At 37.6% G+C, this 22,784-nt stretch overlaps 1 protein-coding gene across 11 annotated transcripts in view; it reads right to left on the reverse strand.

The window, feature by feature from the left end:
* Window positions 1-21,937, reverse strand: part of MTMR3 (myotubularin related protein 3) — a 126,246-nt gene extending 104,309 nt beyond the window's left edge. For 7 of the 11 annotated variants that reach the window (XR_016022377.1, XM_074321302.2, XM_074321305.2 and 4 more), the window contains exon 1: window positions 21,708-21,910. The gene's annotated coding sequence lies outside the window, so the exon portion shown is untranslated. Of the gene's footprint in view, window positions 1-11,311; window positions 11,429-21,346; window positions 21,598-21,707 lie in introns of those variants that run through there. The other 4 variants (XM_074321303.2, XM_074321298.2, XM_019743034.3 and 1 more) reach the window with 3 other exon arrangements.
* Window positions 21,938-22,784: the final 847 nt, after the last annotated feature.

Genomic DNA, 22,784 nt, shown 5'->3' on the forward strand with positions numbered 1-22,784 from the left:
GAGCAGGGCTCTAAGAAATTAATGACTTTACCAAAATCAAACTATTAAGTAACTGGTGGAACCATGTTTTGGGATACAGACCACTTTACTGTAAGTCTTAACTCAGAATGTATGCTTTAGCGCTGAAGATCCTTTGATGGAGCTCCATGAACTGCATTTCACCCATAGTGAAGGCTTAAATGAAGTTTCAACTTACACAGGGCAAGCCAGCTAAAACAGGTTAGGCTAAAAGTTGGATAGTGTAGTGTAGACATGTCAAATACGTGGCTTACCAACAATCTTGCCAACGGTCAAGTTTATTTTCGGACTGGAGTATTTTAAAGTTCTTCATGTTCACTGCAGCTCTGACACATTAATCCCATTAATTAAAGGCTTCCAAAACAATCCTGAAAGAAAGTTTTGCGTACTCATCTTTCATTCTCACCTAATGTGTTCCACTCAAGCAACTGGGGTCAAGTAATAAAAGAACCAAATTTTGCAAGACAACATAATGCCAACAGCTTAAGCAAGACAAGAAAGTTGCTTTCTTATTAAAATACCTTATTAACCGCATCAACCTTGACCTCAGCCTAACGAAAACAAATGAAGACTTTTCTTCATCTCTATCATAACTCATTTCACAGGAGCCCAGCATCTAATCCAGAAGTAGGCAATCCATGGAACCTACAGCAATGACCAGCAGCTCACTAATGCTTAGCATACATCGCTTACCTCTTCACTTCCTATGTTCTACTTTTCACTCAGTTTTCCTCCTCCTTCTTTCTGATCCTTATATAAGGTTATCACATCTTCTGAAAATAATAAACAGGATATTTATGCCTAATCAGTGAAATTACGACTACAATCTGACTTTTTATCTTTGTTCTTCTACTGATCGTGGTGATCATCTTTAAAGAAAACTTCTACACGGTCTAAATGTATGGAAAAGAATACTGAGCCATTCTGTCCATCGTAAACACTTTTCTCTCTAAGCAAAGGCCACTGAAAATGGAAGATACTCCATTATTTTCACTCCACTGAGCCTGAAAATTAATTCATACATGAACTGAGTTCACCTATATGTATATTAAATGTTTACCCTGAGATTAAAGTTCAAACTATCTTTAAATACTTAGAAAATCAGTGTAGAAACAGTATTAGATAATAGTATTAGACGTATTAGTCAGAACTCTCAATTGTAAGTGAAAGAAACCCAAGCCAACTTAAAATCTGAACCGACTGACTCCCAGAAGGATGCTGAGGTGGTTCACAGAAACAAAGAATGAACTTCAGGCAGAAGGGCCTCAAAAGCTCGATGCCACCGGATCCTTCCCTTTATCTCATGCTCCTCTTTACTCGTTGGCCTCATTCTCTCCCACTGTAGACAGGCCTCTTGCCAGAGGCAGTCCCAGCTTCACAAACCCAGAAGAAAACTGACAGCTTGCTCCTGTCATCTATGTATCAATACCAGTGAAGAACACCTACTGGCCCTTTCTATCAAACGTCAATCAGCACTACAAGTGGGATAGGTACAAAATTGGCCAGGCCTGGTACCCGTGTTCAACCCTTAAGCAACCAGAAAATGAGGAATGAGAAATCTTGCTGAATAAACTAAAAACAATGGCTTGCAGATTAATAAATTAATCTGTAAGTGAATTTATTTTGATTCCAGAAATTAAACGCAAGGATCTCAAAAACAAACAAAAATCCAGTGAATGCCCTATTCCTCTTACTATAACTATAGATTAAGTGTGGAGGAATCTGTAATGTTCAAAAAATCTGGTTTAAGGACACAATCTAGGAATTAGCAATAATCCTCCAGATAAAATCCAAAATGCAAAAAACAAGGAAATCTAACCTCTAGCACTGAACCATTGACTTAAAATTACAGAAAAGTCCTATCACAGGGGAAAAGAGGAAAAAGGTCAACTTAATGGGCTTATATAATTAAGAAAGAAAACTCAGAAAAAAACAGCACAATCTCCCTTAAAAAATTCACTCAGTGATGGCACAAACCTGAAACTAAGGTATAACATGAAACTCCCATTGTTGGTGATCCTATAATCACCATAGCAAAGGCTAAGATTCACACAGCCCTCAAGGAACTAAATATATCTGGAGAAATGCTTCCTTCTTTAAAAGACATTTTTTAAGTGGAAAGGAATCTGAAATTTCCTGGCATCTCTAAGTTTTAAATTACTTTGTTTCAGGACTAATCATTTCAAAACCCTTGAGTGTTACACATAAAACCCAGCAACCCCTAATTCTTTGCTGATCCATCATTCAGTTTAACTGATGCAGTTTGCTACCAACTACAATTATCTTTCCAGTACTTCCAGTTCCATGCAATCTATTTTTGTTCTACATAACTGCATGTACACTCAGAATTCAATCAAACAATGACCTACACTTAGTAGTATCTGGGTACCTATAAGACATAGAAAACGGCTCACTTTCTACTAATTTCTTATCTTTCAAACTCAATCTGAGCGAGTAAAATGAATACTCTATTTTCTAACAAGTAGCAAATGTGTAGTTATTTATGATAAAGAATACAATACAAGGTGATGTTTACTTTTCCTTAATATAAAGTTCTGTTAGATTCGGAGAGTCATACTGCCTGTGAAAAATTACAAAAGTGAAGAGCTACAAATAGTGTAGAGGAGAAGTCAAGGTCCTTGCTTATAGTATTTGTAACAGCCAACACAGGGCTGTTGTGTAATAGACACATAGAGCACTCTTCTAAGTGCTTCACTGGTTTATTCGTCATTTAATCTAAAACAACCCTACAATGTATTACCCCATTTTACAAAGGGGGAAACTAAGGCACAAAGAGATAAGGTAACTTGCCCAAGTCATAAAGCTAGCACATAAATAACTTACAGATGCAAGTTTAAACCATATATGAAATTAAGTAGGACTAGCATATATAAGGCCAATTCAAAAATAAAAGGACCAATTTCAGAGTACTCCATTTCAAAAAGGCAGAAAAGAAGCACAAACTAAGAGAAACTAAGATTTTTTTTCTCTCAGTGCAATAAAACCAGGCAGGCCCAGATCACTAGGGGGAAAAATATCTACATTCTCAAATTAAACAAAAATATCACAAAATAACGTATTTCTTAAAGAAAAGCACTTTTAACTTTTGAGAAGCACATTCTAGAGTAAGTATATATTAAATGACAATACTTTGAAAACTAACTTTTCATTCCTAAATATTATACTTGAAAGAATACAGCAAGTAGCTAAAAGCAATATTCCACAATATTTGCAATATTTGCTAGGGAAGGACTATCATGTTCAACAATTTTTACTGAGAAATAGCAAATACTACAATAATCAAAAATGGGTCAACCTATCACTGTGGCATATTCCCTTAGCTTTATGAAAAATATTTTCAGATTATTCAGGTGTTTTCTTCTCTCTCAGACAACTTCAACAACATGAAAAGGGCATACTACTATTTCCACACCAAGTCAACAGTTAAGTAAGTGATCTTTGGTAGTGATTATATTAACAGATTAATTTGCCACCTAGAAAAACTTAAGGCTATGAAATTGGATTTAGAAATGGAGCTACAATCAGTCCAAGCCACAAAAACAACTGGAGTTAGTACTACCTATTTCGCAGTTCTGAAGGAAGCCCACCTTCATACTATTTTTACTCCTACAATGAGCAATGCTAAGTAGGCAAAGGGTCTGTTCCTCAAAACTGAACTGATTCTGGTCTTGCTTTGGTTTTTCTGGTCTGTTCAAGTAGGAAACAGTAGCTACAGTGTCTGGCATGAACCTGATACTTGTGCTTACTACTGAGCTAAGTATATTCCCTGAGCTCTAGAAAACTGATACAGCATTGAGCTTCTTGAGTTAACCCTTAGTCACTACAAGACTATTCTTATTCAGGCCCAAGAAGAAAAGGGCACGGGAGCCCCACAAAAGTAACCGCTATTCTGAGTCCTCACCTTTGTTTCCCATCCCCACGTTTTACAAGACTGTTAGAAAAAAAATTTTACTTGCATCCTACTGTGGAAGTCCTTCCTATACCCAGAAGGTACAGCAAGATCTCATCTTGATTTCTTGGCTGCCTTTCACTGATGTAATCATAGCATGAAGCTTTGAAATAGGACCCTGGGATAGGCCATTCCCTTCAAAGTGTCTATCATTACTCCTTGGTGAGTCAGCTTTTGGACTGCTGCCAACGTGCTTTTTGTTAAGTTTATCATGAAACCATATTTCTGTAGAGTTGAAATGATGGCCAAAACACTGCATTTCACAAGACTCCCTCAAAGTGTTTATCAAAGAAAGGACAGATACATATCCAAGCAAGCCACTCATATGCTTTAGTAAGAGAAGGGGGTTTAGTAGTATCATGTTAAAAGATTCTCTTATGTGCAAGTGTCCAAATGTCCTGCAAAATCTCCTGATAATTCTGTGTCAGCAGATTTTAGGCAAATGGGTACATTTGAAAGTTTTTATTATTCCCTTGAGGAAGGAAAAGTCATCTTTTCTGTATCAGATAAATGAACTGGAGAATTCTGAACTTAACAAAATCTTGAGATACCCAAGAATTCTCTGAAGGTCCATCAAATATCTCTGAAGGGAAAAATCTATTCTTTGTACCTTTTCAGAGGAACTCACTAATAAAATAAATTTGTAATTCTTAGTTTTGAGAAAGTAAAATACTATTGGGAATGGGAGAAGGGGTACATGTAGTACAACTGAAGTAGTTCCCCAGAGCAGAAATGGGAAAGCTCCTAGCTCTGAATAAAGTAATGGACAGTAATAATGCTTTCAGGGTATACAAAGTAAGATCAATATTCATGTATGGTATTATTCTCTTTAGAAGACACCAAAGTTTTTCCTATGAAAGCAAATGTTCAGGATGAATCTGGACTTTGGAGGTGCTAAGAGCTTCTTTCAGGTTTGTCAGGAAAAGGATATATAATGACTTTTAAAAAGCTAATATATAGAGATTTACAGGTTTAAGAAACTTACCATAATTTAAAATATGCTTACGTAGGTTTTTAGTGTATACATTTAAAATATGCATCAAAAAACCCATAAAAGTTGCTTTAATATCCAAAGGGGGAAAAGTGTAAGTATACAATAACTGCACATTAAAAAGCACTGTGAATATATAAAATATGTAATTCTACCTAGTAGCTATTACATTAAAGGCAAGGTATTCTCTAATAAGTAAATTCAAACTTGCATTTAATTTAGAATGCTTAAAAGAACATTATTTTATGCCAAAGAAGTACCTTAGCCACACACAAGGACCCAAGCACCAAATGGCACAATCCTCTAATTTACACTTCAGAATTCCCCAGCCCTTAAGAGTGATACACATGGCAAAAGAGCTCAAGAAGTATTCACTAATATACAAAATTTTAAGGAGATGGATTTCCTTGTTACTTATACTATGATATGTGCTGAGTTTCTGTATTATTTATTCTCTGTGTAAGTAACCACTAAAAACGGAAAAATGTATCATAAGCTTCTTACTGCTTATGTTAACAAATCACTGTACGAACCATATGAATAGAGGGCCACAACTTGGTGTTGTTTAAATCTTGGTACAAATTACATTTCCCATACATCATCTGTGACGCTGATTTAAAAAATTCACCGCCAGCACTAATCCACCTTCTCAGTCAGCCCTGCTCTAAAACTCCAACTGACTAATAATACATTTATGCTTAGATGTCCAATTACTTACATATTTAAAAGACACACACACACACACACACACACACACACTCACCCCAACACTCCCCATCTTTCTGCAAAATCAACTCCCCTTGCTAATTATTCTCCTGGGCTCCAAATCTATCATCTTCGAATATTCTTGCATTCAACTTCTTTCATCTCTAACACTGATCCCCTGTGGAAAGAGACAAATGTTGTTGCTGTATTATCACTGTAGTAACAGCAGCAATGACAACTAGTACATATGGAATGCTTACTATTAGCTAGCTACTGTTAAAAGCACTTGCTGAATCCTCACAAAAGCCCCAAGTGGTAAGTATTGTTATCCCCTTTTTAGCACTGAGAAATCTGAGGCACAGAGAAGTTAAGGGAGAAATCTGAGGCACAGAGAAGTTAAGGGAAAAATCTGAGGCACAGAGAAGTTAAGGAATTTGCGTAAGAGCGCAGGTAGGTCCCATTGCGAGCCACCACTCAAACCCAAGCCTGAGTTTCTTAATTACCATACTAAATTGCAATAGTGGAAACAGCATCCAACTTGATGTCAGACTATCTACCTATGTTCCAGTTTTCGTTCAGCTCCTCACGAGCAGTGCAACCCCAGACAAGCAATTTCTGACAGCTATGAAACACAATTTATTCACCTTTCAAGAGAGTAATATGACCTGCCCTGACTGCTTCACAAGGTAGAAGTGAAAATAAAGTGAGCAACTAATACAATTAAAAATTTATTTGTAATACTGGTTCCATAGTTGCTACCTCTATATTCTCATGGTTTTAATTTTGGTGACCCTACTTTGTAACTCTAGACTTGAGTCACCAACATTGCAGTCTCAGGAAAAGTAAAGAGCCTAAATCTTGTCCATATCAAGCAATTACACACAGAAGACCAACTGTTAATTTACAATCCCCATTACTGTCAAGATTGGGCATTTCCAGGTGAGCTAGCTAGAAACATGACAGCCTACAAATGAAATGTCTACTTACCAAATGATCAGTCATATTTTAAGTATATGTCTTGGTTCTAAACACGTATTCAGTTCACCGAATATTTTAACTCAAAAGAAATGTACATTGCTGAAAGAAGCTCCGTAGTTCTGTACGTCAATCACAAGATACATTTAAATCTGAAGGGCTTAAACTAAGATTCTAGCCTAAGCAAAAGAAATACAAATACACATACTATTCTCGAAAAGGTCAAACCACCTATGGTCTCTGTAGTCCTCTGCACGGCCAGAATTGGAACTTCAAAACATTAACTTGCAAAAATTGCCTGCAACGTCTTTTCCAAGGTAAAAAGGTCCCATCTCTTTCTCTTGGCCTCATATCACTAGAAAAAGCTCACTACATAGGAACAAAGAGGATAATTTAATTCAAGAAGCTAATCAACCATAAACCACAAAACATTAAGTTTTATGTCTTGTACACATGAAACTCTGGCTACCAATGTTAATACTTCCAGCCATCTTGGGGCAGGGAGGGGAGGAAGAAGGAACTCTGTAGTGCTAAACATGTTTTACTTACCGACTTTTCATAACCAATTACATAACCATTCTGCTACTTAGAGAAACAAAAGAAAGTTCTAAAAGTAAATTTATCCATTGAGTAAGTACATGCCTATTTCCTTAATTTAAAAAAATTTTAATGATTTACAGTTTACACTGTAAGATTATTTATATGACAAATTATTCTCATTCCAGAGTGGGCTTTTTTGGGGGCGAAGCATAGTGACAAAACAGATCAGCAGTTGCCAGACACTGGGGGTGAAAGAAGGGGCTCACTCCAAAGGGCCAGGAGGAAATTTTTTCAGGTGATGAAACTATTCTGTATTTTGATTGTGGTGATAATCATATGTGTTCCCAAGACTTGCAGAACTATACTCAAGAAGGGTGAGTTTTATTGTATAGAAATTACACTTTAGTCTAAAAAAAATTTTTAAACCATCGAATCTTAATTATTGCTCCTGAAAACTAGGACCAGATGCTTTAAACAACCAAAGCAGGAACACTAAACCTTGTTAGATCTGCTTCCAAGTTTGAAAACTCCCTTTTATTAACATTTTGCCTTGAAATCTAAACAATATTTGTAAAGCAGTCATAAATTCCCTTAGAATTAAAAAATAAATGTATTTTTTAAAAGAAAACTATTTAGTGTTTATATCCTATGTTTTAAAAGAAAATGAGCTTTGTCAAGGAGTGAATAAAACCCAAGCAATACATATTAACATCTTTTCCAGAATCATGATGGTCACAACAAAGGAGGTTTCTCTCCTAATTTCTGTTCAAAAAGCCAAAATTTTACTTCGCAAAACCTCCAAGAGATTTATTATAAGATCTTAACAGTTGCCAAAATCTTTAAGTGCTTTCACTTATTTAGGCGGTATAGCAAAGTGGTCAAAAGCTCAGGTTCAAGAACTGAACTACCTGGACAAGTATTTAACCTCAATTTGATTCAATTTCCACATCAGTAAAATTGGAATCATGATACCTATCTCTGAGAATAATCCTAGACAATTAAATGAATTAATACATGTAAATAGTTTAGACTAGTGCCTGGCATACTTAATAAACCTCAGAAAGTTTTAAACTAATACAAATGAATGATATTAACAATCACCAGCTCTGTGTCCTTGGACAAATCATTTTACCTTTGTGTGTGTATCACAATTCTGCTCCACAAGGCAAGAAACTTAAATTCAATGGCCTAATCTAGTGATACCATTCTGTGTTCCTATAATTTTACCTGAATGCACTGAATTGCCTTGCAAAGAAGGTTAAGTAGTATTCCTTTGTATAGAAAAATCTGAGACCCAAATAAATTAAATAACTTGCCCAAGGACATAGCGAAGTAAAGGCAGAGCCAAGACATGGATCTGGTATTGAGATTCCTCAGAACCGTTCTCTCTAAAAATTTCAGCCCTCCATCAGCTCCTTCTCTTCTGATAGAAACAGGTATGCAATATAATAGGAAAAAAAAAAGAAAAAACCCTCCAATTTACTCATTTTAAAAAATTCATTAAGCTATACATTTGTTTTATGCACGCTTCTGTATTTTTGTTTTACACCATAATTTAAAACGATAAAATATGTTTCAACATTAAATGTATTCACGTATGAACAGTAGTAGAAAAGTTAGAGGCTAAAGAGAGATCAAGTCAGCTGATGACGGTCATTAAAATTTTGTGAGGGGGTAAGTTTTAAAACTGAAGTATAATATTACATACAAAAAAGTGCACATAAGTATACAACTCAATGATTCTCATCACCTGAAGACAACTGTGAAATCAATCAGCTCGCAGATCAAGATACAGAACATTACCAATACCCCTACTATCTCCCTCGTGTTCACTGCCAAAGACAACCATTATTCTGACTTCCATTACCATCTATTAGTTTCATCTGTTTTTTGAACTTTACAGAAATGGAATCACACAGTATGTCGTCTTGTGAATGGGCTCTTTCATGTACGCTTTAATTTTTCTTCTTGCAAACAAAACAAACTTAAGGTGAGCCAGATAGTAAGAAAGGTTCTCTCAATACTATCAAATATTCAAATTTAAACCATAAATCATTCTCAAAGCAAACCATTTCTCAAGCAATAAAAATCTAAGATACTGATTTATTTAAAGTCAAATCAAGCTGGTATTTCCTCTCTCCCCAATGAGATTTCTGAGACAGAAATTTTCAGTTACTTTTAGTTGGGGAAAATAGAGACCTAAAATGTCTCAATAAATATTGTATTATTTTTTCATCAGTAAAATTTGAATTGTAACTTTTTTTTAAAAAGCAAGACAGAAGAAAAAGGGTAAAGAAGTCATGAAGAGATCTAATCCTCTTAAAATTACATTCTTTTATTTTGCTCTTATATATAGTTGTCGATTAATTATAGCCAACACCAAATACCAAAAAAATGTAAAAATGTGGTTTGCACTAAAATATATCATTCCAACACCATTTTGATAGCACTGCAACAAAATTTTTAAATAACTGCTTTTATTTTATCCTGAGATCTCTTACTGCTAATCTACATCACTATTTCATATTAAGAGTCCATAATCTGTGCTGTCCAACATGGCAGCAACCAGATATGTGGCTATTTCAAGTTAAATTAATTCAAATTATATAAAAGTCTAAAATTTAGTTCCTTAGTCGAACTAGGCAAATTTCAAATGTTCAATATGTACTGGACAGTGTAGATCGAAAGACAGAAGGACTCATCAGAAAACAAAAGTTCTAATATGCTGTCTCATCTCCCACTCACTCCTAGCCCCTTACTATGCTACAATTAATCTAAGAAAATGGGAACCAATGACTAATATGAATCACAAAGTCCAATTATTTTCTTAGCCCTCATCTTCCTTCATCTCACTCAAACTTAACTTCACTCATTTGGAATCCCCCTTTCTCCTTAGCCTCCACTATGTCTCATTAACTTAATTTTAAGTTTCTTTTTTCTGTTTGTTTTTTAATTCTATAATCTTCTCCCACCCCACCCCCTAAATGTGATCCTCAATCTTCAGCTCTTCTGGGTTCAAGATCTCATCCAGATGAGGCCTATCTTTCCTCCTACATCAAATTTTCTGTCTCCAAGCTCCTGCAGGACATTTTTACTTATATATTCCCCAACCTCAGTGTTAAATGTGTGAAGGGTTTCATTTTAGTCATTTTCCAAAACCAACTTCTCCTCCCAATTCCACGTTTCTTTTTTTTTTTTTTTAAAGATTTTATTGGGGAAGGGGAACAGGACTTTATTGGGGAACAGTGTGTACTTCCAGGACTTTTTTCCAAGTCAAGTTGTTGTCCTTTCACTCTTAGTTGTGGAGGGTGCCGTTCAGCTTCAAGTTGTTGTCCTTTCAGTCTTAGTTGTGGAGGGCGCAGCTCAGCTCCAGGTCCAGTTGCCGTTTCTAGTTGCAGGGGGCACAGCCCAACATCCCTTGCGGGAGTTGAACTGGCAACCTTGTGGTTCAGAGGACGGATTCCAACCGAGCCATCTGGGAGGCAGCTCAGCTCAAGGTGCTGTGTTCAATCTTAGTTGCAGGGGACTCCGAGGAGTTGAACTGGCAACCTTGTGGTTGAGAGCCCACTGGCCCATGTGGGAATCGAACCGGCAGCCTTTGGAGTTAGGAGCATGGAGCTCTAACCGCCTGAGCCACCGGGCCAGCCCCCAATTCCACATTTCTGTACTTTCACTATTCTCCAAGGCCCAAAACCCATCAACTTTGAATCATGCCTCTATCCCTCATTCAACTATTTCACAAATGTTTGTGTATTTCCTTTAGGGTATCAACTAGCAGTTTTCTGCATTAATCTAGCCACCTGAATTTCCACCTTGCCACCACCTTAATTCCGGTCCATATTACCTAATTCTGAGTCAATATTCTTCACTGCTTTCCAATCTTTCTCCCAATTATGCACACTGCCACCAGACACATCTTCCCCAAAATTGCCTTTGATCTCAAAAGCCTAAACAGGCTCAGTACAGAGAGGAAACAAAAATTCACATTTTAATGATTTAATTTTAACAATTTATAGCAAACACACTTTACAAATTTATCTTTGAAACCTCATCTTCTATTCTGTGCTAACAAAACTAAAACTGTTCCCCAAACACAACTTTGTGTTCCTTACCGATATAAAGCTGGGGTTCCTCCTAGTCTCTATTATGCAATTTTAATATATTAGTTGCTTTGTATTATGAAGCCATCCATCTCAGCACCTCTTACATAGCACCCATTTTGAACAGACCTAAGTGAAAAGACCAAGAATAAGGAAGTTACAGATATACACATTGGTTTAGCTTTAATATAAAAGCATCCATATTAACTGCATGCAATTCTATTCCCTAAGATTTTATTCTGCAAAATCATTTCTAGAGAAATAATCCTAGAGTTTTTCAAAAGTATAAACTGCAAGAACATCCATCACAAATAGCACTTTTGGTAACCAAAAAAAAAAAAAAAAAAAAAAAAAAATATATATATATATATATATATATATATATATATATATATATCCCTAAATCTCCATCAGTAAGGGACCAGATAAATAATTGCAGTGTCTATAAAAATGAAAAAAAAAAAAAAACAAACTATGAAGTCCTTAAAAATTGGGTAAATCTAGGGAGCAGCCAGTTAGCTCAGTTGGTTAGAGCCCAGTGCTATTAACAACAAGGTTGCCAGTTCGATCCCCACATGGGCTACTATGAGCTGTGCCCTCCACACTAGACTGAAGAAACTACTGGACTTGGAGCTGATGGGTCTTGGAAAAACACACTTAAATCAATAAAAGTTTTTTAAAAAAGAGAGAGAAACTGAATTTAAAAGCAAATGAGGTAAATTTACATTTTGTAATACAGTAAAATGTCTGTAATATACTATTACTACTGGGAGAAAAAAAATTGTAGATCAGCATATACAGCTTGATCTTATTAGAGGGAGATTTTTAAATCTATAAATTGAAAACACTATCAACGGGGGACTAAAACTGTGTTTTATTCATACAACTGGATACTATTTAGCTATTAAAATAAATGAAGTAACTATACATGTATCGACATAAATTTCAAGATTTTCAATTGCAGAATACATATACTAAGGTACCATATAAATTTGAAACAATAATATTACATGTTAAACACAAAGACACTTGTAGGGAGAATATAAGACCATGAGCTGAAAAAGATAAATAACCTCTGGATAATGTAAACAGGATCTAAGAGGAGAGCAAAAGGGACTCAACTGTATAATATTTTAATTTTTAAAAATAAATATAAAACACCTTTGAGGCAAATCTGACAAGATGTCAACATCTAATATACCTCAATCAACATCTATTAAATTAAGTACATGGTGTTTGTTAAATTTCTGTTATTTTTCTAAATTTTTGAAATATTTAAATTTTACTTTTAAAAACAGAAAGCCAGAGTTGTGAAATTTGGGAACAGAGGAAGATGGGTTTCGTAGACTTCTACAGGGTATTTTTTTTTTTAACAGCCTGTTATTCTTACTATAAATTTTCTAACTAAAATAAGTCCCATAAACTTATACTAGTACCTACCTTTATTACCTTGATTTCTCAACTTTAATCTTATTCTTTACAAGAATAAAGTCAGGGCAGATAATTACAGATGTCTTACCCCAGAAATCTAACATTCTGAATGATATATCATCTATTTACACAAGCATTTAAGGGAATACAATGTGCAGTAAACTAACAGCAAAGCTAACTGGCCTTATCTAAACACTTAAACTATAGGATATATTACACAGCTCTTCCTACAATATCACCAGATGAGTATATAAACTTACAGTGGCCCAACTCCCAGCTGTATATTAACACCAAAACTCCAATAAGACTATATTGTCATAAAAGTAGTTTATCTAAATATCTTCCAGTTCAAATTACACATACAAAATCCGTATCACATGAGTTGCTATAATCCCACTTGATATTTAAAACACACACACGAGGCTACAGAACTTGCTCAAGTCCACATGGCAAGTGAGCAGGACAACTGGGATTTCCGGCTCAGTCCTGTGTTTAGAACTCATAGAATCTTGATTTTTCTTTTTAAGGCGTCATTCATAATCCTCAATCAGCTCATTAGGAAGAGCAAATTTAGATGGAGGTCCTCTTGGGTTTAGCTGTGATCAGCGCAGACTGTCCCATTCCTCCCATACCCCTTCGTACAACTGCTCTCTGCTTAGGAACTAGAGCCAGTTAACGACCTACTTTCTGACTCGTGACTATGACTTAAACCTTCACAAGACACCCATGAAAACTAAAGACATTAAAATACACTTTAAAACAGCAGTTTTTCCTACTTATAAGAGTAATACATGCTCATTATAGAAAATTGGGAAACTACATACAGGAGAATATGAAGCAGAAAACAGTCACACTATCCCACCAGCCAGAAATTAATCACTATTAATATTTCCATTCCTGTCTTTCCAGGGTCTCTCTTATGTATAAATGTGCTATTAGTTCACTTACCAAACAGGGTTTTAAGTACAACAGAACAAAGGGAAAATAACATACTAGTTCTTGGAAAGACTAATTCTCTTCAATATTTTCAGAGTAAGCCAAAACCATGTGTACAGAGAACTGGAAAGAAGGAAACAAGTAAGAGATATCATACTTGCTCCTTTTTTTTTTTTTTTCTTTTTTTTTTACTTGCTCCTCCTCATTCACCCCATGGCAAACTAGTATCCATGCTTCGAGAATCATTATATACCTAAAGACTAATGAGTATGTTTCAAATAGCAGCCTACTACATAAATTACACACTTACACACACACACACACACACACACACACACACACACACACAGTCTTGCCAGTAGGAGACACACACAGTAAAAGGAATTACATCAAGACTACTTTTTTTTGTCACCTTGAAACTACCCTTAAGAAAAGGTAAAAGGATATCTGAAAGGCTGATGTAAAATTAATGACCTCTCCCACAAAAGCATTTTCTGTGCATATCAGATGAAGGAACAATCTAACTACAGAAAATGTAAGTGTTGGTTTTACAATGCTATAATTTGTTTACAGGTGTAAATAAATATGTAAGCATTTAAACGGTCCATAAATATTGATAGCTTACTCTGTACTAGACAGTCTATTAAGTGCTGGGGAGTGAAGAACAGCCATGAGACTGTAAAACTTCTGCAGGGTTTAGTCTATCTCTTTAAATATGATGTCAAACACTAGGCATGTAGCCCCAAAGGAGTCACAACATCCCTGATCAAATGATGCTCTCAAATCCTTTTGAGGTTCTAAAAAGACATGTATAAAAGAACCTTATAAATCATGGTACCCAAGGTAAAATGGGATACCTGGTCTTTTCCCAAAGCACTGCATACAGCAATCATCTTCAATATAAATTATCTCATTCCTTTTAGCTGGCAAAAAATAATCACTCGAGTTGCTCTTTTCATAATATCTAAGACTTTAATATACTCTTTCTCTGACAATGACCCACATGAAATAACTGAAATTAAGTTCCCCATTAAGGGAAGAGAAAGGGAGACTCATTTTTCTAGTGCAAAATCTCCATTTCCTGACTTCATAACTTATGGGGGGAGGGGTAATCAAAAGCAACTTAATCAAACTTAAGAAAAAAGTTACTTTTTAATCTAAGATTCATCATGGAAAGTTTCGGCCCAAGAAACCATTTTTTAAAAGTTAAAGACTTAGGCTCTTCTAAATGGCGTTAGAGTGACAGGTTAATTGTGGTACTTTGCAAACAAAGGAAAGCAAGTAGCAATTATTCATCCCTTTATTCAGTCTCCAAAACCTAAGCTCTTGGAAAATAAGGATATGTTATAGCCAAACTGCTTTCCATAAAGCATAGACGTGTTAGAGTATACGTACTCTACACAACATCAGCTCTTCCTGTCTAAGGAAACTCATTTCGACTGTTCCCTAGCCTATCATTTGCCCTTTCCAAATTCAGCCACCTCAACAATGACAAAAGATATCAAACTGACGCTTTGTGAGGGCAAACATGATTGCCCTTACTGCAGCTATGACTCTCAACAGCATGGGACACTTTAAAGACTACCACGTTTCCCCAAAAATAAGACCTAGATAAGACCAGGTCTTATGTTAATTTTTGCTTCAAAAGATGCATTAGAGCTGATTGTCCGGCTAGATCTTACTTTCGGGGAAACACGGTATCATAATCCAACTAGGCTGAACTATCTGCAGAACCAGTGGAAATGTCCAAAACCAGCCATCCATAAAAGCCCAACACTGTAAATCTAAACAGTCTAAAGCAGTGATATCCAAAGCAGAGTATAATATACCTCAAGGGGTACCCAAGATGCTCCACTGGTGCAAAGGAGAAAGATATTTGGGCTTTAGTTTTAATACTCCTCCTTGTTCATTTTTCTTGGTTTATACTTCCTAAGGTAAACTATACATATTGTTTGTAAGTTAAATGAATACTGAAGGATCGAGGATTAATGCTCAAAATTTTACTGTTGGGATGAGCAATCAAAAAGTTTAAGAGACTACTGGTCTGAAGTACTCCTTTTCATCTGCCCCTTTCCACAATTAAACTGTAGAGGCTAAGACCTGATATTGGAAAAAGAACAAAGGAAAACTATTTCCAAACTACTTTAATCTCCCACCAAGCTGAAAGATAATAAATCACTAGCAAGAACATGTGGAACTGGACACTAGTATATTGTCTGTCAGTGAAACTTCAAATTAGACATCTATCGATAGGACACTTTGAGTACATTCAAATTTAAAACACACATACTCTTTACCCAGATAAGCGCACTTTTAGGAATTTAGCCTAAGGAAATAGCACAACTGTACAAAAAGTCCAAAGGAGTGCATCACAGCACTCACTGTTTAAAGAAAAAACTGAAAATGTCCATTAACAGGGAATTGCTGTGAACTGAGGTATCCATATCACAGAACACTAAATATTCTATTAAGGGAACATCAATTTGACAAGGAATGTTGTTCTTTTTTAAGTATTTCAGTAGATACTGTTTAGGAAAAAAGGAAAAGCACCAAATTTTACATCTATGTGGGATTATGGGTTATCTCGACTTTTCTTTATTCTCCCAGGTTATCTCAATTCTTGGGTTTTGTGGGGATTTTTTAAATTTCCATATGGACTACGCATTATAGCTTTCATAATAAAAATAACAATTTCATTTTTAAATTAAAAATGAAATTAAAATTTACTATAGCCCTGTAGCGCTTCCAAAAACTCTTTGTAAACACTCTACTTTGTCCCATGTGGTTGTGGAATCTGTCTAAATACTTCACAATTACAGATTTTTCTTATAGAAAAATGATATGCATGGAACAAAAAAATAAGAACTACTCTATTTCAAGTTAGCCATCTTGTCTTTATGCCAATTCCCGCCAAATACGTTAAGATTAACCAATATACTCATACTTACAACTCCTTACATTTTTTCCAGATTATAAATCTCTGGATAAGTCAGAGACCTAAATGAATTTATATTTCTCTTCTGCCACTAAATTACAAAAGCATTAGCTAAAAAAACAGAAAAGAAATTAAATTTAGAACCCAGAGAAATGAAATCAGGAAAACTTGCTACTATCTCTCGTAATAAAATCATTCTGAACATTGTGTGAAGACACAAATAGGCACGTAATAGATCCAGGCCTGGACATATCCAAGATGATGCTCTGCATTGGTCAGCTCCAAGACAACACCTCTGTAACTACCAAGTAGTCCATTTAAGGAAAAAGAGTGCTTAAGAACATTAGCATAAGTTTATGTCTTAACTTTGTTCATTAAATCAACGATTTATAACAGAGCTATGAGATATTTCAGCCTTAACAGGGTAGCTTTAATTTAACCCAATTTCACAATTTCCTTGTAGCTTAGCACTTGTTTTATGCCTTACTCTTTTATAATATAGTCACCCTAACTGCAAAGCACAGGTACCACGTCCCTAAGCAATTGCTTCAAAGTTTTACCACCACTCAAGAAAAAAATACATTTTTCATCAAAACCCAGTAAACATATAAACATATTTTTAAAAAAAAAAGTTTCCCAAATCAATACTTACTTTTAACCATTTGAGATGTGCTGATATTTCTATTTCTTTTTTAATGTTGTTTTTTAAATCACCACATTGATTGCATTACCCTGTAACACTGCCACGGGCCATTCAGAAAAGATAACACTAAAACTGTACACAGAATGTACTAAACTCCTTGACCCTACCACCTTCCACCACAGCACCAAAACAGCAAAATGGGTGAAATCTAGCAAGTCTATTCCAAGTGCAAACCTTAGCACAAATGTGAGACATCCCAAATCCCTCTGAAGTTCCTGCAACACTGTCACTATTCCTATTGGCAGATGGGACACAAGAGTTGAAAGGTTTTTCCAGGCAGAGTACAGAAGCAGAAATTTTTTCTGTTGCCGTATCAGTTACATTAGTAAATTCTGCACTTGACAACACGTAGCAAGTTTACCATTGCTCCACAAGCCAACTCTTCCAAGAAAATAAAACACGATTCTAATATGATAGAATTCTAATATCATCCCCTTACATTTTTAAATTACTTTCCGTTGCTTTCCATATACACCATTTCATTTGATCCTCCCTGACAGATTTTGAGATAAACAGAGAAGTTGCTCTTCTTCCTTTTAGTAATGAGGGAATTGAAGTTCAGAGGGGTTATGTGGCTTGCCAGGAACAACACAGCTAACGTGGAGCACAACCCAAGCTTGAACACAGGACTTACTCATCTATCTACTCTCATGCTACAACTATTGCCATTTTGAACATCTGATACAAATACGAACTTGAGAAAAAGTATGTTAAATTTCTAGATACAAAAGTGAAGATGAAAGCATGATACCAATATTGGTATCATAAAATTAAGATTAAAAACAGTAATGAATGTTAACAATTTTGGTAGCCTCTAGGTTTACTGGGCTAGTTCAATCCAATACAGATTGGATCTCATACTTTGTCTTAAGTCAAAGTTTCACTGATTATAAAATTACATATAAATTCATCGTAGAAAATTACAGAATTGGGTGATGTGTACAAAACAACTGGCCACATAAATTGCACAAACTTCCCCTAAACCATCCTTAATCTTGCGGCTTCATACTAAATTATGAAGTTCCCTATGTGAAATTCATTTTGATTTCAACACTAAGTAAATTACAACAGCATAAGCATGTTGTTCCTGAATACTTGCAACACGCACTCAATTCCAGAGCACTTTTGGACAATGTCTAAAATCCGTAAGCTAAAAGCAGAATCCAAGATAGAACTTTTTTTTTAATTAAAAAGGTTCATGTACCTATGAGACGAATACCAAATGACACAATTACAAATTATTAAAGATTTGCTGAATCGGGCTGGAGAAACTACTTGAGATTAACAAGTAGAGGCCTTTAATTGTATAGATGAGAAAACCGAGGCCCAGAGAAGTGACATTCCCAACAGTAATCACACAGTCAATTAATGACACAAACTTTCTGCCGATCTATGGCTTTCCATTATTCTAAATGCCTCTGTATTTAATAAAACGTGGTCCTAAAAAAGTCACTAACACCTAAAAAATTTAGGACACATTTTTTAAAGACTCAAAAACTAAGGGACAGGATAGTGGACAATGACAGTCTTTAGAAAATAAAATCTCTTGAAGGACTCAGAGTACCAAACCACATGGGCTAAAAACTGGCTTTTTAATCCAATGCAAGATCTCAAGTAGCTTTTAATAACTAATGTTATCAACCACCATATCCCCAGCTCAATACCGTTCATTTACTCAACAAATGTCTGAGGGCACAGTATATGCTGGGAACCCAATCTAGGTACTGGAGACTCGGAGGAACAAAACAGACATGGCCTCTGGTTCTTGTAGTGCGCAACTAGGTGCCCTTCTCTAAAAATACTACTTCGTGATTTGACAGGATATTTACCAAACTCCTTCACTACCCTACACCAACTATAACAACATTTCTGCCAACTCTTACAAACTTATAACAAACCTCACCACACCCCCTTCTGCAACATGAATACTTCCTTCATAACTCAGCACTCCACTTTACCACAGAAGGTGTGAACCAGAACTACAACAAATTTAAAAACTGACTTTACCACGCCTCATGACCTAGGGCAAATTTCAAGAACTTTTCACAATTCACACTAAAGCTTCCTACCGTGTTTCCCGGAAAATAAGACCGGGTCTTGTAATAACTTTTGCTACAAAAGACGCATTAGGGAGTATTTTCAGGGGATGTCTTATTTTTTCACGTACAACAATCTACATGTATTCAAATACAGTCATGTCATCTTCTTCTGGAACATCGTCATAACGTACTAAATGCATCCGTCTGGCTGACGATCTTAACTGGGGCTTATTTTCGGGGTAGGTCTTATTTTGGGGAAAACACGGTATTTCACAACCCTTGTCTCAAAAGACTGCTAACTCACCCACCCTATCTTCACTTTATTAGAAACCTGAGTCAGAAGGTTTAGGAGCAACCATGATGTTGGGAGGCACCTTTGGTGGACCCCCTGTGGCCCAGAAGTAGACTTCCTGTCTCTCCCTCTCTACTTCTTTCCTCTGGATTCTTCCATATATCTCTGGATATATCTCCAGTCAAGCAGCACCTAATTTTATCAAGTGTGTTCCTGAAGACTTGCACAAATAACTTTGGGCAACAAATCTGTTTCCCCTCCATAAATCCATTATATTAGGAGGTGCTCAATTTTCAGCTTCAAGTTTCTCGGGCTTCCCCCCTTCTTCCCTACCTCTCAAATTCTTAAAGATCTATAAACAAAAGCGCTCTCTCACAAGTTGAAATCAATGAGAATCTTTTGAAATACCAAAAGTGACCTAAAGCAGTTCAGAAACCTGGCTCACCAGAATCATTCAGGAAACTTTATAAGGGTGGATTCCCAGGCCCAATCCTTCCGAAATTTTATTTTACCAGGTCCTAAGTGAAGCCCAGAAAAATCAGCATTTCAGGCAGTCCATACTATTTCTGATGATCAGTACTTAACTACTAGTAAGCATTGAATTAAAGAACCTGGCCTACAAGCTGAGAAACTTGGGTCCTCCTATGGCTTGCCATTAACTAACCACAAGTAGGGCTGCACCAGTCACATGAACTGCTCTGGGTCATCTGAAAATGAGGGAGGTAATTAGAGCTGAAAGAGGCCTTCATAGGCAGCCAATCCAGAATTCTAGAACCCTCCAAATTTAGTTTAATATCACATATCTGACTGGGCTTACTCAGAACAGTGTTAATTCTGTAAACTCTTCTACCCACCCCAGTCACAGGCCCTAGAAGGGAAGACTTTCTGCATGCCACCAACATAACTTACTTGGTCTGCCAGCAAAAACAACACGATCCTGACTCTTGCCCTACAGAAACAGCCTTGAATCTGAAAGGGGGAGGTCCTTGTCCCCTCTCCATGTACAAATCACAAGCATTTTGCCTTAAAAAATCATCTCTTGTAATTCAACCCAAGCTTCCCATGGCATCACCTTCCACAATATGAGAAACTAAGCTGAACCTGAACTAGAGGGGTATGCGCACTTTTTTTTTTTCATTGTGAAAAAAACAGACACCGCCAGATTAACAGAGTGGCTATCAACATACTAAAACAGTCAAGCATTTAGGCCTCGGTTTGGAGAAGACCCCTGAACAGCAATACCTAACAGTAGCTCATGTGCAAAACTCACAGGTGAGATTATCAGATCCCAGAGGAGTTTTCTGAAGTGAAACTGGTCCCATTATTTACCCGTAAATTTACCCCCCTTATTTTGATTTTGAGTTAAGTTTCCAGTCCCAAGTCCAACCAGCAATATGATCTCAGGGGTCCTAAGCGGCACAATGCAATGTATCAAGCAGCACGATTTCCACCTAAGAAGTAACACTGTAATCTTTTGCGGAGCTGTTTGACCAGTGTTCCCTGAGCTTTCTCAACCGCCTCCGAACCATCCTTCCCACCCAAGTACTACCAGGTCAGGAGGATGCCCTGATACAGCCAGGCGGCCACTCCTCCTTCCCACAAGTCCCGGGCCCGCACCGCTCGCGCCGGGGGCTCCGCTGGCCCCCGGCCTCCGGCCTCTAGCCACAGTGGGCTTCCCAAGACCTGGTCGGTGCGAGGGGTGCACACTCACCTCCCAGGGGAACGTGAGCATTTATCCGGACGCTCCGGGAGTAGCACTTCACATCCCTAGCCCTATGGGCCCGTCCCGCCAGGTCCGGGAAGGCCGCCCCGGCCCGGGACCCCGCCTCCCCGGCGCCGAGGGTCCGGGTCGAGCCGGTCCCGGCCGCTGCGCTCCCACTCCCCGCGCCTCCCACTGGCGGCGGCCGCTGCCGCCCAGAACACCCTTCTCTGGGCCACGCACGCCGTCCACAGCCCCCCGCGGGCCGCCGCCTCCTCCAGAGGGTGACAGCCGCCGCGCCGGGGCCGAGGCCGGCCCCTCCTCCAGCTCCTCCTCAACCCTGGAGGAGACGGGGGGGGGGGGGGCGTCTTACCGGGCGGCAGGACATGGCGAGGCCCGCCACGGCACGGCCTCCTCCGCCAACCCACGAGGCTCCCAGCCAGGGCCGGCGGGGGGCAGCGCCTGGGCCGCTGGAGCGTCTGGTCTGGTTGCTCCTCCGCCGCTGCCGCCTTCTCACAACCACAACAACATGGCGGCAGCGGCCACACAGAGCGCGCTCCCGACGCCGAGCCGGGCCGCGAGCGGGGGCGCGCGCGCACGCTCGGGCCCTCAGCGGGTTGGGAGAGGGCGGGGCACGGGCTGTTGGCCACGCCCAGGAGGTGGGCGGGGCTGCAGACCGTAGGAATTCCCGCCGCGAGCGGAAAGGATAGCTGAGAAGTTCAGTTGGAGGAGGAGGGAACCACCGGCGGGAAGTGGGCGAAGAATTAAGACCGAAGGTGGTCCTACAGCTTTTGGGAAGGCATCTTTTCCTAGCTCTATGGCCCAAGACAACGCCTCACCCTACTTAACCAGTAAAATAGAATACAACATAGTATGTTTCACCTGTAGTTGCGGTGAGGCTAAAACTAATTTAAGCATGTAAGTTTAGTGTCCTCAAGATTCTACTTAGAATATGATTTCAAACAACTTTAACTAAAGCTCAGCTGGAGGAAGTGAGTTCACAAACAAAAAAATAAATTGTAACCTATCCACAGTAGCCTACAGAAGAATTCTACATACCAGGACTGACTTACCTTAGGCCCTAACAGATTCACCTCCTTGGAGTTGCATTTTAGCATTATATATAATCTTGACCTTTCTGGAAAATGGCTGAGGAACCAGTCAAATGAAATCTATCTTTGCATCTGTTGTATTGTCTTTTCCACACCATTCTCTACAATGATTTATCCATTATTCCTGTTTATTGTCTATCCATGCCAATGTAAAAACTACTCAAAGATACAGATCTTGTTTTGTTGACCATATTATCCCCAGCACCTAGAACTGCACATGATAAGCAATAGGGAGTCAAATTTCTTGATTAACTAATAGCTAATATTGATTTATACAGTTCATCTAATTGAATCTTCACAGTTTTAATAGATAGATACTATTATTATCTCCATTTTGC

The sequence above is a fragment of the Rhinolophus sinicus genome, chromosome 9 (assembly GCF_057876585.1).
Source record: "Rhinolophus sinicus isolate RSI-liver-muscle chromosome 9, RSI-T2T, whole genome shotgun sequence".
NCBI lineage: Eukaryota > Metazoa > Chordata > Mammalia > Chiroptera > Rhinolophidae > Rhinolophus > Rhinolophus sinicus.